This window comes from Hermetia illucens, chromosome 2, assembly GCF_905115235.1.
Source record: "Hermetia illucens chromosome 2, iHerIll2.2.curated.20191125, whole genome shotgun sequence".
NCBI lineage: Eukaryota > Metazoa > Arthropoda > Insecta > Diptera > Stratiomyidae > Hermetia > Hermetia illucens.
Window position 1 is genome coordinate 134,683,135 of NC_051850.1, and position 19,313 is coordinate 134,702,447.

General features: G+C 39.8%; 1 long non-coding RNA gene across 1 annotated transcript; it reads left to right on the top strand.

The window, feature by feature from the left end:
- Nucleotides 1-353: 353 nt before the first annotated feature.
- On the top strand, nt 354-17,730 carry LOC119647420. The gene is made up of 3 exons (XR_005248868.1): nt 354-507; nt 16,612-16,745; nt 16,813-17,730. It is a non-coding gene; the product is annotated as an uncharacterized LOC119647420 (long non-coding RNA).
- The last annotated feature ends 1,583 nt before the right edge of the window (nt 17,731-19,313 follow it).

Genomic DNA, 19,313 nt, shown 5'->3' on the forward strand with positions numbered 1-19,313 from the left:
TTTAAAAGTGGAAAACGAGTACACAAACAATTACCATGATTAGACTCATTGGATAAACAGCTAATTGTAAAAAGTTATCCGGCGCCAAAAATCATGCTACGTAATCCAGTGAGAAAATGCATAAAAGTAACATGTGATATCGACGAATATGAATAGCAATAAAGGTATTTAACTATTATCATTTCTTGGCATTTATGAATTCGCATATATGTATGCACTCAAGCTAACCTACTAAATATATTTCAAAGCTTTTCCCGCCCGTTGATGTATCGACTTCAACCTCGTCGTGGAGTCATATCTTTGGGGACAAGCAACATCATCAACTTTTATTTGCGTTTAATGAGGTACGCAAAGCAACAGATTCATGTTTACGTTCCGGAATTCTCATTAGTTGTCAGTGACTGAATTTCAACTTCGAGATCTTACAGTTGTCAGCAGTATCTATTTTCATATAAACTTTGGAAGTAATTGTTTCATTTCAAACTTTTGGTTAAAAGGTATCTCGAGGTAAGTTAAAATCACGAATGATAACAATAATTTCTGCGCTTGAAAGATACACCACCGAAATAGTGCTAGCATTAGAAATGTTACTCTCATCAACTTGTATCTGAACTTTACGCTCGTTGGTGAATTGAGCTACCCGACCGAAAGTAGATTTGAACGAGTTGCCAGATCTGTTATATTTAGTTACTATACAGCGCAACTGCGGATAAACTGAACGAAATAAATTAAGTAACTTTCATAGTAACGCTAGTATTGTCTTCAGTGGGTAAAATATATTAAGGGGGTCATCCCGTGTGAAGACCGTTTTTTCGCTTTTTTAGAATTTTTTTGTGAAGAACTGGATAAAGATACAAATACGAATTTTTCACCATATATTAATATCTTGAGCATGCGTAATAATTTTTCCAGCCCGGTCGTGTAGTTCATTATTAAAGTACAGAGCAAAGCCCATCTCCAAAAGAAGGTGTTTTTCTGCTGCCACGCTAGAAGGCGCAAACTAGGATTATAAAAAAATATTAAAAACTAAATTTTTGGTGCCGTCTTTTGTGAATTTTAATGTTTTTTAAGGCTTCTTTAATGAATAAAGAAAAAACTACTGAATGAATCACAATCATCCTAATTTGCGGACCGTAGAAATATGTTCTGAATAAATCGTGAAAATTTCAAAGAACTTCGTTGGATAGATTTTGGGCTATGGTGGCAGCCGATTTTCAATATGCAGTTTCGAGAAAAACGCATTTAAAAAGTAGAATGCGATTTTTAGCCACAAAACCTTAACTGCTATTCCAAGTCCATAAACTTTAGGTTTCTTCAATAAACACATGTATAGCCTCGGCTTCATTTCTAATCCGTTTAGCGAAGTCATTCGAACATCATTTGGGCCGATAAATACGCGCTTTATTACGGCGATTGGCATAAATCTGGCATGTGACTTATTACGTGTTTAGTACTATAATTTCCGAACGACTTCGAATATCAAAAAATCACTTTGCTCATATATTCTACACTATATCTAAATATAATTGATGCAAAAAAAAATTCGATTCTGTGGATCCGACACACGGGATGACCTCCTTAAGTGCAACAAATACTAACAATTGAGTTCAGGAAAATGGTTCAGTCAATATTGCATTATCTTGCAATTGAGTCGACAGATTAATTTCATGTTTAGTCGTTTTGTTGGATGGTTAAAAACTAAAGAGTTCCGAAACCACGAAAATAAGTGCCAAATATTTTGGATACTGACCCTTAAGACGTTTAGTCTCATATTTTTGTAGATAATCACATTATCTAGGACTTTTGAAAGTAAACTTTTTTTTGATTCAACCATATGACATTGTATGTGTGTATATGAGTTGGGGAGAAGCAAGGCCTCTGAGCACTCAAACCCTAGCGGTTCATTGGATTCGATTCTCTCTTCTAACGAAATATCCCCGGTTGGTCTATGTTTCGCAGGATTTCCGTTAGTGGATGTGATGCTACCCGCGCCTCCATAGGTGGGCACTCACCTAAGAAATGTTCCTTTGATCCCCCTTCCTCATTACAAAATGGATACGTGTCGTATTCTGAACATACGCACAATATTCCTATTCTGAACATATGCTCAGCTAGTGAATTATGACCTATCAGAATTCCCTCAATACTTCTGCATATCTTCTGCTTTTCGACAACATTAACTTTGTAGTATGTTTGTTTGGCTCTGAAAGGAAAAGTTTGGTGTGTTTAGCAATATTAAGGTCCTGCAAACCAGCCATAATGAAAAGCTTGTTCCCATTTTTTGATAGCAGCATTAGCCAGTAATACTGACACCCCAATTTCTGATTCCGGTCGAAGCATGGGAGAGCTGAACCTTCTTTTGGTAAAGCATCTAATATTTCGAACGATTTGTTTTAGCATAGATCTAATGGAATTAGTCTCTGAGCTGGCCTCCTTGCAGTGCTCTGAGTAAATGAATCCAAGGGCTGCAAATTGAATAATGCATTTAGAGCTCATGGCACCAACACACAGTTTTTTGCAGTGTAGCTAGTTTACAGCGAAATATCTTTAATTTTACCTTAACCCGCCACACTTCGATGCATAAATGAACATCGGTCTAATGGCAACAACATACTCGTATATTCACATTACTACGTGAATCCTGAGTCCCCATGTCGTCCGCCTATATAACCCATAAGCTGTGAGAGTTCGTTTCATTTTTACCTCTACGCAGCTTCTTGTGTAGAATAACTCCCAGATATTTCACTTCTTCGGAGAGTTGAGGGATTGTATCTCTCATCTCTGGATGCCAAAGGCCATTAAGTTTCTTCGATTTTGTTTTATTTGAACTTACCGAAAATCCATGCCTGAAATACCAACTGTCAATTAAATCAACAGTGTGTTGTGTATTTCTACACATCGTTTCGAGATCTCGACCGTCATCCGCAATTCGCATAGTAATGAGTCATACTCCACAGAAGTGACGATAGCACACCAGCCTTTCGTTGCTTCTACTGCTAGTTGGCGATCAACACCTACTTCAGCACATAGGAATCTCCTCGTTAGAATAGTATGGATCCACCTAATTAAAGTTTCATCAACACCAGGCTCTGCGGCATCACTAAGCTTTTGAAAAGGAGCACAATCAAACGCTCTTCCAATATTCACAAATACTCTTATCGCATACTCGCCTTTCAGAGTTACGTTCCCTTTGAAACTAAAGAGTGATGAATGAACTCAAAGGACTTACACACTGATAAGCGTTTTTGTTTCGATTTAGTGGGTGCAACTTTAGGGCCTTCTCGCGAATGTGACGTTCAACCAATCTCTCCACACATTTCAGTGAAAATGACGTTAAGCTGATTTTGTTTGAAATTCTTTGGATTTGAATAGTCATTTTTCCCAGGCTTAAGTATCAAGACTACATTAACCTTTTGCCAAGAGGTAGGCACGTTGTTCAGAGGGAGGCATCGTCGAAAAATACATTTGCTCTGAGTGCTCTATACCCTCCTTTAGCAACATTGGATAGATGCCATCCATGTTCATCCGTCATCCAGGTGCTTTTACGGGTTCAAAGGATAGTACAGCTCTCACTTTCTCATTGGTGACAACCGCTGTCGTAGTGTCCCAATTCGCCTTGCAAAACTCCATGAAAGGTTTGCAGAAACAGCCAATCCTCTCCCTCCCACTTCTGACACCTGTTCTCCCGGATGGTGTACTTCCACGCGCGCCTGTATAGACTCAACTCTGGACTTCGTAAAACTTTCATGCGGTTTTCTAAGAAGATCCATGATCGACTCATCCTTTTTAAGGGCTCTGCACAGCCTAGAAGACCCCCTTTCTGCTCCTACTTCCTCACAGGAACACACTAGAGGGTATAGTTTCGAACGTATTACGAGCCTTAACATTCACGTTGTGATTTCCGGATATTTCACCAATCTTCATTCTTATTGCTTTTACAAGTACGATTCAGGATTCATCAGTTCTCTGTTCTACCATGGAACCTTTTCGCTGCTTTAGCCTCCGGAAAGAGGATAAGCCTCTTGAAGGTACTCCAAAAGTATGCAATTCAAAGTATCCAATTGATCTTCAATTGCCAAAAGTGTCGTCACTCTGTTGCCAAGAAGTTCAATGAAGTTTATCCAATTTATTTTCCTAGGATCCCGCCTTTGTGTTAAAGACTGTTCGCTGGACACTAAATTCATTACTTCGCTTCTGCTTAACCCCACGAAGGTGAGGTGCACCCGTCGTTCGCGGTTATCAGATCAGTTGAAGTGATAAAATCAAACCGCGTCTTTACTCTAGGATTACGTTTACTACTGCTCCAGCAAATATGCTGAGCGTTCGCATCACAACCTACTAAAAGATTAAGTCCATTTCATTCTGCATACACTACCAGATACCTTAGTTCTTGTGTCGGCGGAGGACACAAAGAATCATAGGGTAAGTAAGCAGCGGCAACTATTACATTTCTTCTCTTACCATTAATCTGGTATTGTAGGTTGACCGTAATTCGGTCCTGGGAAGATAATTGCCACAGTATGGTTGCCTCTAACAATTTTGACAAAAAGATGCATGCTCTCGGTCTCGAGGATCTCTCATTAAAGAAGATCCTGGTTCCCTTTACTGATCCAGTACTACAGATTTTGTTAAACGAAACCATGGCGCTTGTACCAGAAATATATAAGAGCAGTCCTGCAACTTTACCAGCCTTGCTGCTAGTAGATAGTAAAAGGTTTTGGCATACTGCAAACATATATGTAGTCCAATGTGATAACCGCCACTAACTGAAAAGTCTGCTACATTCAGTGTGATTCTCACCGGTTTTACCAGCTTGTCCTCACTTTCCGCCGAAAGTCTCGTTTTCTTGCATACAATTTCTCTGCAGATCGCCACACTTGGTGGTGTAGTAACGTCCATGTCCTTACCGCGTCCGCTGGGAGCCTTCCCAAATTAATGGTGCCCAGGCTACACAGGCTTGAGGCGGAAGGGAGGGTTCTGACAGGTAGAAATTTAGAAACGGGAAAATTAGGGAAAGTCATGAAGCTAACTGATGTTTCAGTTTTAGAATACCCTCCTTATCGATATCTGTTAAGTTAATAATACTGTTTGAGTTTTTAAATTACTAAAGAAACCTTAAGTTCATCCTAGGATCACAGAATGGTGCGGTAGCATAAGCTATGACGTGGAGTAAAATACTGGAAGGCTTGATGTAAATCTTAGTATTATTAACAAGGTTATAGTAAGCCAGAATTGCCTGTTCCGTGTAAATTTGCTGCTGCCCCAGCCATCTGTAAAACGCAAATATCACGCTAAAATGTATAGTATATCGCACTAAATGCAATAGACAAAACCCTTCATTCTGGAAGCGTCGATTTGTGGCTTTCCACTTGTTATTGACTCTATAGTGCCAGAGAAGGCATCTTTGGAAATTTGGTATAATCACCTTGATGCACTTATTTCCATTTCTATTTTATGAAAATTACTCAATATTAATTACTCCAAATATTTGTTGATTTTAATTTATTTGATATATAGCTCGTTCCACACACTACAAGAATAATTTGTCCGCATGTTGATTTCAAACATTAGCAAATAACTTTGCCCTGGAAAATAAATAAATTTTGTGAATTCATGAGGTGTAGCTTCTTATCCTATGCTATTTTTTGTCACCTTTATATGCAACATAACCACGCCGAATACTGGCAGTTTGACCTTTGAAGTGTAAAAGTCTTTACGTTTTTTCATGTAAGAATTTTTCGGTGAGGTTAAGGCGAGGTTTTCAAATAATTCTCTATTAGTAATGCTTTGATAATGGGCACGGGATTTTAATAAATTAGACTATTTACTTTAATGAGATACCTTGGAGGAATGACAAATGCTAAGCGGAACTTCAACATTCAAAATTTGCTAACAAGTCCAAATGTTTGATACACATGATGCACCCTGAGGCTGTTTATAGACTCTATACTACTCTACTCGACCTCAGTTTGGGGAACTGCAATGCATACGACATGCAATGTAAACAACACTTAGTAGGTAATGTAATATCATATCATTTTTAAAAAGAGTGATGTTATAAAGTAATTACAATTACAAAGTAATATCCCGGCGATCACCTTTCATTGTCCTAACCGTCCATATGCTATATCATCAACATCAAGTATTAACACTCAATCGATAGTACCAAATATTACTTACCACTAGAATGATTTGCCCTGCATTTATTACATTTACAGCGTAAAATGTACAACAGTGCCAACTAGGTAACAATGAAGAATGAATCTACTTTTCAAGAGAAAAAAAAAACCAAAAGATTCGAAATAATATTAGATAATACATACAATAGTTTCAAGGAAAGAACAGGGAGTCATGATTTTTACAAATGAGCATTATTTCACTTAGAAGTTATCCTTGAGTGGCATCATTAAAATTAAAATTTTTTTTATAGTGCACAAATCGATATCATCTTTTCACAATAAAGCCCGCCGAACGAATAGGATTGCAACCGAAGTCGGTATTGGCACTTGATAGTCGCCTCGGCCACTTGAACTAGGAAATATCACATATATAGATCAGCGCAATATCCGCATCAACTAGCACACGACATTCATTCCAAGCCATAACATTACAAATCAATTACTTAAAACCAAAAATGTGCATCCCCAGCCATATTCACGTGCACCCCATTTTTTAGTCCAAAGCCAGCCGAAGCACGTCCAAAGCAAGCCCAGAGTTCGCCCAAAGCCAACACGAAGCCAGATAAAAGAACAAGCAATCATAACAACAAGCGATACTCGGCTGCGACACCCGAAAACTGCCGCAACCACTTGTACTGCGAAGAGCAGTAAAGTTAGATGATGTTTTGAAATGTGATATCAGGTTACAAAACATTACCTACGACAGAAATAATATAACCATAACTTTTGTAATGTGGTGATGTTTGGTAATGCAGTGATGTTGGGTAATACGGTGATGTTGTAATGTTTCACTGAGCGCGATTGGTGATTATTGATAATGATTGATATTACAATTTAAGGTGATATTACTTTATGATGTGAGATACATCACCTACCTATCTCTAATACAATGCCCAAAAAATGAGCTCGGTTTATAATAAAACCGTCTTACAAATGTGCTGTGGTTCCAGAGCCTTCTCAGATAATGATGCTTACACTATTTCGGAATGGTGTCGATCGATATTCTAGTCAATGAGAAGATTCACATTTATGATAGATCCATTTGTATAAAGCTCCTAGTGCACACATTATAAGTACACAATATTACGCACTTTAATGTGGACATTCTATGTACATCTGATGCCTAAGGATGCGGTAAATTTTCACAGAGCAGAAAACTTTTGTCTGCTACAATGTTGTTAATAATGGTTGGTTTGGTGGAACCAGATTTCAGTAATATGCTTTTTATTATGTTCTAAATTACCATAATGATAAATTTAGGAGATGTTTTTGCATGTAAGCGGACTTATCCTTCAGCTCAATTTAGAAAAATGTCATATCTTTCCACGGAATTTCGCGTCAACTGAGAAAAGCACGTGTGGCAGACAGAAACATCACTTTTTACAGCCGTATTCTTTTCACTCATTAACATGTGAACACACTAACATGTGAACTCTAACTGATTGACTACCTTACCAGCTAAACTTCATTGGAGGTGTAATCAAAGGCATAAACCAACTTTTTACTTGAGATGTCAACGAAAAGAAGGATGGGGTACAGGGATTTCCAAGCGCCATTTGCACTGTTCGGTGCTTTCGAAATAAGCGATACTTTGGAGAGACGGGAATTCATTGTCACCGCTACGCAGGTGACCTGACGACAGCCTCCAGCCTCATTTTCAGCGTCATCCTCATGTTGTAAAGGAACATGTTTCATATTATTTGGGATTAAGGAATAATTTCCAACGGGCAAAGTATTGGTGGGAAGGAGGCCGACGGGCACTAGCCCTGTCGTCTAAATCAACATCAAATTCGCTAAACAGAACCTACAAATACTGGCAACGAGAAACGCCGTCTTCACATCGACTGGTCGTAGATGCAGTAAGTGAATGGTCAGAAGCTTAGCAGGGTGATCACACCTGAGTCTGCAAGGGACTCATCTGAATTGCCAGGTAGCCGCACCAGAGGTTCCATAGGAACCGGGATGGCCCTCTGAGAGCACATGCCTCAGAAGAGTTCCTGCAGGATGTATTCTCGGTCCAGTTATTTTCAGTTCGCGCTCTTGCGGGAGTTTCATGATGATTCTGGTTATGATTATAGCGTGGGCAGAGCTCCTTGTGGACTCAAGTCTGGAGTTGTTGTGTGCAACTCAGGTGCTGTGGAACTTAGTTGCGGAAGAGGAGTTAGATGGGCTTCCCATCCGTACATCGGTGCGAGTCACGGCAGGCTTTAATTGAGTGGAATTACGCCGTATTTCTGGCGATTAGATTATTTGAAATCATAAAACTTGATTTTTCTATTCGCTAGTGTTATTTATTGGTCTTGGCTCTAATTATGGTCTACAAATCAAAACGTGTCTAAAAAGGACCGTGGGGTTAAGCCGACTTGGCTGGTATTCACGTTACACCACCAGGACTTAAGGGGCAAAGCTCGATCAAATAGGAAATATTTTTGGTGGAAGTGTCAAGGATGAGGTCACTTGCAGAATGTAGATTTTTAGTAGGAATAAGGTTAGTTCTGGGTTTAGAAAGGTCAACAGTTAGCAGAGAAAATAAGTTAGCGGAAAGGACTGATCCTTAAGAGGTACCTTCTGGGCATTTATATCGGGATGAAATGTATTGTTGAATGTTGGCTTGGGATTTTCGCTCATCAACGAAGCTAAAAATTATCTTGCAAGGATGCGGCTGGAGACAGGCAAAAATACAGTTAATTGATTTTAATTAGGTTTTGTTTTCCATAATACCTTAAAAAGGTTCGCAACGATCGCTTCATTGATTTCTAGAGAAAAAAAACACATAAAGGAGACCAGTTTGCTTATGGATGTTAGGTTCTCCATCCATGATCAGGATCATAAAAGTTTATGGCAACCGTATATGTATTTTGTAGGTTCACGGTGGATAATCCAATTTTCTACACCAAATAGAAGCGACAAACCGTCAAAAGGAGGATATCGAAAGATGCGATAAAGTTCAGCATCTGCTAACTATGATCATATTTTCTAGAATCCTTAATGAGATACATGCTGGTGAGAAAATCCCCATTTATCTAAGTGAGTGGCAAGCCTACAAGGTACTTCCCATAAAAGTTAATTAAATGACATGCATCCCAGCCAAAATAGACATGCATGAATAAATTTGCCAACATAGAGTCATGTGCACACATTTATTTCCATCCATCGTTTATACAAGTCAAAAACAATAATTAGGAATTAATGGTTCTTTTCCGAGAACTACAAACCAAACTAGGCAATTTAATTATTATGTATCCACTTATAAATCACATTTCCGACAGTTCTCATTTAATTTCTAATTATCGCCAAATATTTTAGCACTTTTATCTAAATTGAATCAATAGCCTTGCAATGCCTACATATTGGGAGTGCAAGCCTAATAATGCCGCAAACATACATATATTATCGATCAAACGTTGAATTGAATTATAGGTAACAGCGCTCCTAGCTGGATATTAGCCTATAAATTCATTTCGAATTAGATTTGGATGAAAAGCTAATTTTTGCTCATTGGTAGCAACTATGGACCAAACAATAATGGTTTCATTAAATTCGAATATTGAACATAAACTAGAGTGGCTCTTTGCAAATTAATGTTCAAATAATTACATCAAAAGGGGCTTTTTAGTTTTCAAGGCTTGAACCCTGTGGGTCAAAATACTTTCCAAAATAGGTAAATAACACTCTTCTATGGTATAAGTGTGCATATTATATCATTTTATATTTAACACTGAGCGGAAAGCATTGAAATTTATATTTATTTGATTGAAGTCATTTCACTCAATTTGGCACGGCTGAAAATCAATGTCAGCGATTAAATGGAGTTTACTGTATTTATTTTATTACACAAGCGAATATTTATGCACAAAACAGATGTTTCACATAATTTAACTTCTTTGTGACCGAGGCGTCGCAAAATGAATACCCCGTTTTGAATGCAACTTACACGCGACATATCAGTTATAAGAAAAGCCTTGACATTTCAGCAATTCTGTGGGATATCTTGTTTGCTTATTCTTTTATATGGACCTCTTACAAAGGAGGTTTAACTTTATTCGAAAATCTACATTTAGAGGTGATGAGTAAACATGAAACATTGACATCTTGGTTAGGCTTTAACATAAGAAAGCAGCCACCATTATTTAATTGTAGTATGCATTATGCGGAAATGTTAAAAAAAAAATCATATTTTGGGATAAATATAAACATATGAGCCGTTGCGATTTCAATGTGATTAATGATCTCATAATATTAGCTCATCTTCCTGATTAGGAGGTTACATTATGCATTTGGTCTTTCCTTTTAGCATTAAATTGTTGCCATTTTGTTAGATTCCTGTTCGGTACTAACTTGAGTATAGGACGTCCGCGCAGTCCTAGTGTTTTGTATTAAACAAAACCTTTTTAAAATCGGTTTACTGTCTCTCTATTCGTCTGTCTTTTTTTCCGGCTGGAGGTAAAAATCCTGGAAAGACTCTACTGTATCTTTACCATTTCTTCAGTGACTCCCGTCTTACCGCTCTTCTATATTCCTTATCTACTTCAGGTAGAGGTCGACGCAAGAGAACGCGCTATTGTGGCCTCCTTCAGCAAGGTAAGGACAAGAACGTTCCAGAGAAGAAGCTCCAACATTAAGCCCTGAGGTATTCCTGCCGTGACGTTGCACTGTCTTCGTTCCTCCTCTCTATCGTTCCAAAGCGTCCTTTACGAAAGTTCACTTTCGAGTGTCTTGACCTACTAACTATAAACTACCATTTTAGCCAACGAGCTTTTAATCCATGCCCAGCTGGCTAAATTGAACTCATTTGGGCGTCCAATATCATTACGACACAGCACTTATTGGAGGACATCAAGTAAAGAGCCAGCTTCAATACCACATTTATGGTGCCGATTGTAGAATAAGCTTGGTGAAAACAAAACTGTCACATCGAAAGGCCATTGCAATATTCTAGGAAAAGGAAAAGTCTTTTCTAAATTACCCTTTACAATCATGTCTATAATGCAAATCCGGCAGCTCGATGAAGGGTCTTCCGATAGCATATTGCGCATAATGAGCAAAGTTAATTTCCGCCTCTTTCACCGAGTGGGAAAAACTCCTTCTACCATGCATGCCTTCAAGAAGCTGATAAAGCAGTCGGGTCTGGATTCAGCAGCGACCATCCAAACAGGCAGCTTTATTTTCCCCAAATCCTAAACAAATTTCCACAGTTACCGCAGATGAAAATGTGAAAATATCCTATACTTACTTTTAAATATTTTTAGCGGCCTCTTAGATCCGGAGGTAGAAGCAACATTACTATATCGAGAAGAAAATATGAGTAAGTCAGTTGTGGGGTTCGCTTCGCCATCTTCTATATAAAAATTCTTCTCCCTTGCAAGTAGGACGCTCAGACTGAATGTCTGGAGGTACTTCCTGTACCCAGAGTTTCGGCTTGAAAACTGAGCAAAACCATAACTCTTCCCCGCATAGTGTCGTGTAGTCCAGTTACTTATGCTTGGAATAAGCCTATGTGCCCATCGAAAAACAGTCTGCTGTGCAGCTAAAAACTTCGTTCCCCAGCTTGTTTACTTGGTTTTTCTTATATAAGCAGCCTTGTTGTCTAAAATATTTGATGTTGTATGATAAGCATAGCATATTCAGGAAGTGTTTGGCCGAGATGCAGCTTGGAGTTGTCTACTATTCCTAAGGAGTTTGGTGCTGATGACCTCACTAATGCCCTTTATAAGGGAAAAGAACTGATAACTCGCGATAGAAGGAACTTTCGACTATATTTCGGACGGACAATTTTTGCAAACGTCCTTTTTAATACTGAAATAATAGTAACTCAATCCTGCTCAATGAGCTTTAAATGCAAGTATCACGTAAAGCTCAGTATTGATTCGAAAGTCAGTCAAAATTTAGGTATTTTAGTGGTTGATGTAGGCGAATAACATGTTCACTGATGTACATTTAAACATTTTCGAATTTTTCATTCTGGCAAGATTTTTGTTTCCTCAGGATACGTCCCTTAATAGAGTAAAAGTTTTAGTTAGAACGCTGACCTCAATTATGACTCTGTTGAAGTTTCGTTCCTGATATTACCGCTCATCTCTAAATGAGCCATGTTATTGCTCAGGTACCTTATATAGGAAGCCCAATCTGTTCCTTCAGATTCTTTACTATTTTCTCTGTCTCATAATTGTTGGCCCTTAACTTTAAAAGAACTACGGTTAGATCGCCTAAACTCCCCCAGTAGGTAGTAGCACACTTCTTTGCTCTGTCCTGCTCTTTCGGTCTCTATAACCTCTACGACTTCTTCAGGGACATCGGTAGGCTTTGTCTTCCAAAGTATCTTTCCTTGGTTTCTTCTTTCGCATGTCCACCGGTACATTACCGAATCCGTAGTTGATGGTGCGCTTATGACTTTTGACTGCCGCCAGGGATCCGCCATCAATAACGATCGCGGAATGTTTGTCTTTCTCCTCCGCTTTGATTCTGAATACTTTTCACAACCTTGTGTTGAAGATCTCCATTATGAGCGATTAAGAAGTTCAAAATTTCCTCCGTCCCCTTTGCTTCGATGTTAAGAAGGTAGGCAGTGACCATGTAAACCCCTAGTAAATCATTTCCACTATGCTCTTTTCCATCCTGACAATTCAAGAAATATGATTCTTGGTCATTCTTCCATGTCCCCCGCCACGCACACTCGAAATATCAGACCCAGTCGACATCATATGCTATTGACCACAAGCATTACACTCCCTATCCCTTATTTATCGGTCCGACGAAAAAATCTTCAATAATTCCCTACGTCTCACGAATGAGTATTTATTCCGCACCAGCGTAGTTAACCCCGGGTCTCTTGGCTCCTACTTTCGCCCCTTCCTACCCGATATTTCCTGCTTCTTTAGTTCGAATTTAGGTTTGTTGGGAATAATCCGCTGATCTTTGCCACTCTCCCCTTCCGATTCCAGACCTTCTTTCGAACAGCGCAAATATCGTCTCTGCGACTAAGATCTGTTTCAATCATGGACTTCAATTGGTCTTCACAGCGGGCCAATGTTAAACTTGGTACCAGTGTCAGACTTTCCAACTTTTTATTTTTTGACTGTTGCGATCTCGATATTATCCAGGATTAGGATACCGACCAACATCTTCATTTCTATTACCTCGGTTTTGACTGCCTCGTAAATACGATGATCCACGCATGAGTTGATGAAAGGTGTGGTCACTTTCCATGTGCTACTTTAATGAAGGAACACAGAGAAAACTTTCATGTAAACTAGCCGCACCTCGATGTTGATGTTTGGGATAGTTGCATTTTCTGATTTTGAACAAAACAGCCAAAGCACATTTAGCAGAGAACGCGTCGAGTGAAATCAACCTCAATGGCCCCATCAACAGAAATAATATTTCGTGGATATATATACAGATTGTTCGACGCTACACCTGCAGTTACTGTAGGTCTGCTGCTTCCACCCGTATGGAAATCTCGGGAATCCGAGACCTTCCCCAGAGAGTGGAAGAAGGGGATGATCGTTCAGATTCGTTTTGAGTGTGACAATTGAAGGGGCATCTGCTTGCTCCCTGCCGTCGCAAAGATAATAACTAAAATAATCCTGATACGCATCAAAGAACATCTCGAAAGCTTGATCGATAGAGAGAAGGATGGGTTCTGCTCCGGACCATCTTATATTGACCCCTTGAACACCCTAAAGATCATTTTGGAACAGTACGTGGAATTTAGATCTTCGCTGCACCTGGTTTTCATCGATTTCGAGACAGCTTCCGATAGCAAAAACCGAGAGTGTATCTGAAGTGCTCTTCGTAGGAGGGGAAACTAATGACTATTATGAGAGCGACATATGACGGCGCACAACGTCACGTGCTGCACCGAAATGAAATCTCGGAGGATTTCGAGGTCCAAAGCGGAGTCCGCTAGGGTTGCATCCTGTCACCGATATTATTTCGCTGTTATCGGTGATGTTCTTCATTGTCCCCAGTCTGGAGGACGTGGAAGAACTGAATGGACGATGACATCTTTCCTCAAATGCCTCGACCACGCTGATGCCATCTGTTTGCTGTCTTATCGAGTCATGGATCTAGGCCAAATGGCTCTGGGTTTGAAAAGAGGGGCAAGTAGATTTGGACTGAAGATAAACACCAACAAAACCAACCTAACGGGTCATTCTCCCTGTTAGCATTAATTGGGAGAGCGCCGGAAGCGTTGATAAATTTGTATATCTAGGAAGCGATTTCTGCCAACGGCGGCATCGTACTAAATGTTGCCCTGTCTAGAAATGCAGCTATCTCAAGATCAAGTTGAGATTATTCCGTGCCAGTGTTCTTTCTTTGTTGCTACACAGGGGCGCAAGGTGAACTCCACTGTTACTTAAAATCTCCAAGCTCTCGTCAATACCTGTCTGCGTCTTATCATCGGGGCACGCTGGCCTGACTCTATTTCAAACGAACAACTTTGTCGGCGCACAGGCTTGGCACTTGAATGCGCATTGATAGGAAGACGGAAGTGGTAGTGGATAGGTCACACAGTAAGGCGGGCGACAATTGCATTGCTGGCTATACCGTGCAGTGTAGTCCGCCCTCCCAAATTGGCCAACGAGTGAGTCGCCCCAGGGGCACTTGGCGCAGAGTAGTAGAGGACGAATGCTGAAGGACAGGCGAGCGATGGCGTCAAGGTGTAGTTGACGCACTATACCCCATCAAGGGGTGAAAGGCTAGCATATCTGTATATATATTACGCTAGACCGGCAGATCTCAGGCCATGATAGTACGTCTTACGGTAGCTATCAGCAGCAGTCTGTCACAGGTATTCTATCTAGCATTATTAGACCTGCCATAGTGTAAAAACTCAGTGCCACAATATGAAAAAGAGTGATACAGTCAGGCTCCCAGCACGTCGCTTAGCTTGTTCACAGGATATCCAGCAGATATTGCCGAAAGGCTCACCCAAATTGGAGAAAACGAGCATACTTGCCACATTCCTAAAAGCAATAAAAACTCATTTTCCATAACCAAAGGTCTTTCCTGCCTCAGCCCCTTTTCCTTTTCGACAAATTACCGAGCCTAACAGTCCTAACCGTATTGTTTTCCTCTCTTTTTTTATCCTCGCAACTTTAACCTTCGTATGCTCTCTTTTGAGTTACTACTCCCGGCCTTCTTTCCGTTACCAATAACTTCTTTCAACCTTCCTTTCTTTCATCTACTTTCATGAACATCTTCGCCGCCGCCCAATTTAACCTTTCCAGAAATCATTTCCGTCTTTCCTTTAGAAACACTTTCACCTCCTCTGGCCTCTGTTTTCTAAATCTCCCCTTTCCACAAAAACGTGAACACGTCTTCCAACATCACTTGATGTGCCGGCTCTTATAATATACGCAACGTGTCCTTCGCGGAACTCAACGTCTCCTTCGCGGAACTCGAAATCTATTAGTTTTAAGGATATGTTAAGGTTCTTGTTTTCTTCCCCTTCAGAGGACAACAAATAATTAGTGTAGATAAATAAATTCAAGGTCGTGGTACCATTTTTTTTGGTTAGCAAGCTTGCATTGACATATGCCTGTAGTTGTAATGTGTGGTTTAAAATTTATTTGATGCACTCTCATTTGGTTTTTTTTCCCGGACAATTTAGGACTGATAAACTATGAATTGTTCCATTAGTATATTGACAACGTCGAAAGATGTTATCAATGTAGATGGAGCTCAAGGATGTTGGTAAACTACTGGCGAACACTCATCTTGAGTCTTCAATTTGTCAAGTACATATTTTGTATATGTTCCTGGGACTTTATTTTTTTCTTTAAAGTTTATGTCTTTTACCGGATCAAATGTATACGTGGTAAAAAAATTAACCCCTTGTTTTTAATGACGATATCTTATGTTATAAAAAAGTACTGAAAAAGATAAAGCTCACATCCTGTCAACCGGTGTTATCCGGCGCCATACAAAAGTAAATAGATTATCTACCGACAAAGGTTACCTCCTTCCCCTTTGTAGTTTAAAACAATATTAGATTTGATTTTTTTTCATCTGGTGCTACATGTCATTCTTAATGGAAAAACTGGTCATGCAATGCTAAATGGGCAATTTTCTATAAATATCCTGGTCTGAATATAAAATGAAATGAAATAAAATTGACCCACTGACTTGAAACTGTGAAGATTTTTGTAGTTTTACTTAAATCATTAATTCGAAGGGATATAAACAAGGAAACTATGGAAATCGCAGACCGGTTAATCTTTTTCCATAATTTTACAGCTGACGCCTGCATTTATGAAGAGATTCAATTTCTAGAATAATTAAGATGCCCATTTGTTGCAGGTAGAGCCTCCAATTTAATGGCGCCTTGGCTGTATCCAAGTATCCAGTTTGTAATCAAGAAACTTAACAAGAAATTATTTAAGACATATTTTTAAAACTCTACTCTACTTTTTCCTTGTCATTACAGAATCATACATTCATAAAATATATTCCATTTGCCACTCTCAAGCGAGTCAACAGCCCAGGCGGCAGTGAACGCGCACCGAGCCAAGAGCCAACCACGTACGTTTCGAAATAGCCTCTTATCTCGTTTATGCAAAGGTAACCCAAAACTGGATTTACAATAAAAATAAAGTTTTAATCAAGTATCGAACTGATCATGTGGTAGGCAGCTACGTCTACAATTATCTCAACTTGTTTCAGCAACAAAAGTCACATAAGAAAGACATATCAAGGTGACATTAAGCGATTCAAGGAAGCTTTCCCACTTCATCGAACAAAGATTGCAAAGGCAGCAAGAGATGGTACTTCTGAAGCGGACCCAGACTCGGGATTGACGTTAATCGCGACAGATATAACGAGATTAGGCTCCAAATGATTTGGATCTAGTTGTATCTAACTTGGTCGATCCTCAAACACATCTAAGATTCACCAGAAGACATTTGCTCAACGTGACGAACTCACTTAGGAAAACCAGTTATCTGCAACCCCTTCGAGCCCCGTTAGCCAGGATTACTGAAGAGCACGCTGACGAAATAGTAACTGATGAAATAGATAATTTCCGAGTCGGCAAATGTGTTGATGCCCGCAGGGTTCCGAGCTGGTCATAATTTATTATCTACTTTTGACTGCTTAGCGTGCAAACTGGAAGGTGGCTTCACGCCAGATCCAATATGATTGGGAGAATTCTACGAACAATTTGGGAACAATTTCAAGTAATTCTGGGGATTTATCTGAAATTTGCAGTCTTGGCGGCGTTAGTTTATGCAGTGTTCGCTTGGTACGTGATGAATTTTGATCAACCTGTTGGCCATGTAGTAGAGGTGGTAAAAGAAGTGGAGGAGACAAGCTCGTAAGCTGCTTCTGTTGCTCGCTACCGTTGCTGTGCATTCGAAGACATTGAATCGGAAACCTCTTACGTCACGTCAATGTGAAAGTTATTTTGCTTAGTTTGTATTGTACTTGTATTTGTTCGTAACCGTCTTTGTGTACTGCAGAGCTAGGTCTGATATACACTATGTCACTATGCGTCGCCCGAAGAAATAACAATGTATATATTAAAAGTTGTTGATCGCTTTAGTAGCTATTGATTTTTTTGTATCTTACATGCTATCCCCTCCTGAAAATCATATATTGCAATTTCGTTGGATAAAACAACATACTATGTCTTAAAAATATGTTGACATTGCAACAAATTTAGAAAAAAGGATAAAATAATAAATAAATTTGAAAAATCAAATCTGAAAAAAATTCTAATATAAAATACTGCAAGCTCGTCGAGGGAGAGCAACTTAGAGACTTTAACAAAAATAGGTTAATTATTCGATTTGATGGCATCGCCACGAGTCCGGGGTTCACTGTCACTCTTAATCTAAATTTCTTCTAACCACATGCCACTGTGACAAAGTTATCCACCATCGGGGCACTGCGCATTCCGCACCCCATGCACCGTAAGTTTCCCCTTCTCTTGTTTCAATTTTGCTTTTTTTTACTTTGTAATCTACACATAGCCAATTTAGTTCACAAACTTGAGATGAGCAAATTCATACCTAAGCAGAGCAGCCAATATCTGTTCCTCTTTCTGTCACCAGAGATCGAGCCTGACAGGCGCTGATCTACCTGCTACACAGCTACATATATGAACATGAAATTTGGTACATATGCAGACAATGAAATCCTACGAATATGTACACGGAATGAAATGATTTTAAGAGGAGTACCCCAAACGAGCGAAGAAGGGTCTACAATTTTTTTGCACCAAACATTAGATTCTGATATCGACTGCAAGATGAGGAAGTGGATTCTTAGAAACTATCAATTCGAAAATTCGGGGAAAAATCTTGATAGCGCCGCAGGGTTCATCAGCAATCCTTATGGGGCGCTTACGATACGAGAAGTGACGTTTCTGAATGGCCGAGCAAATAGTCCTCACCCCTTGCTGTTCAAGAGCGAACTGTTAATAACCGATACACGTCGAGATACATCGGGTGTCCCGGATCCGTCGGCAACTTGTTGCCGACCTCAGCGGAGTGATTTGAGCCTACCTCTGCCAAGGTAGTAATTGTTACATGTATGGTTGAGTAGTGCGCATTGAATCGGCATTAGCAAACCGGGTTGCCCCCTGTGAGCGCTGATCTAACCATTAGTCCCGGTACTTGTCAAGCGTAAGTCGCCTGACTTATCAAGAGAGGGGCTTTATTCCCGAGGATACGTTCGTGATAATTGCAGCCCACTCTCTGTCACACGATGCGCTGGTAGACAAAAAGTTGTAAAACGGAGGTGACGAGAATGGAGACTGAGTTGGCTACATTTGCACCCACCACGAAAATGCGCCGCTGGCTGCAGCGTAAAGAGAAGGGGTAGAATCAAGCCTGAAAACAGGGGAACAGAAGAGTCTTCATTCAGAAAACGAAGGGTGGTGGAATCCTCGTTAAATTAATGCGAGAGAAAGCCTAACGAAAAAGCCGAAGTATAAGAGGCCATCTAGCAAGAATGTTAGAATGTAGCCGGATTGGTGGAAGCTGTCGAACTATACCCAAGGCTGAGTAGTATGCAGATACGAATTCGAACTTAGATTATGGTCATACGTTTGAAACTTGCTGTGGACCTGACAGGAGGGCACTATGGAGGAACCAGAATCCGCATCCTACAGATCGATATACACCAGAG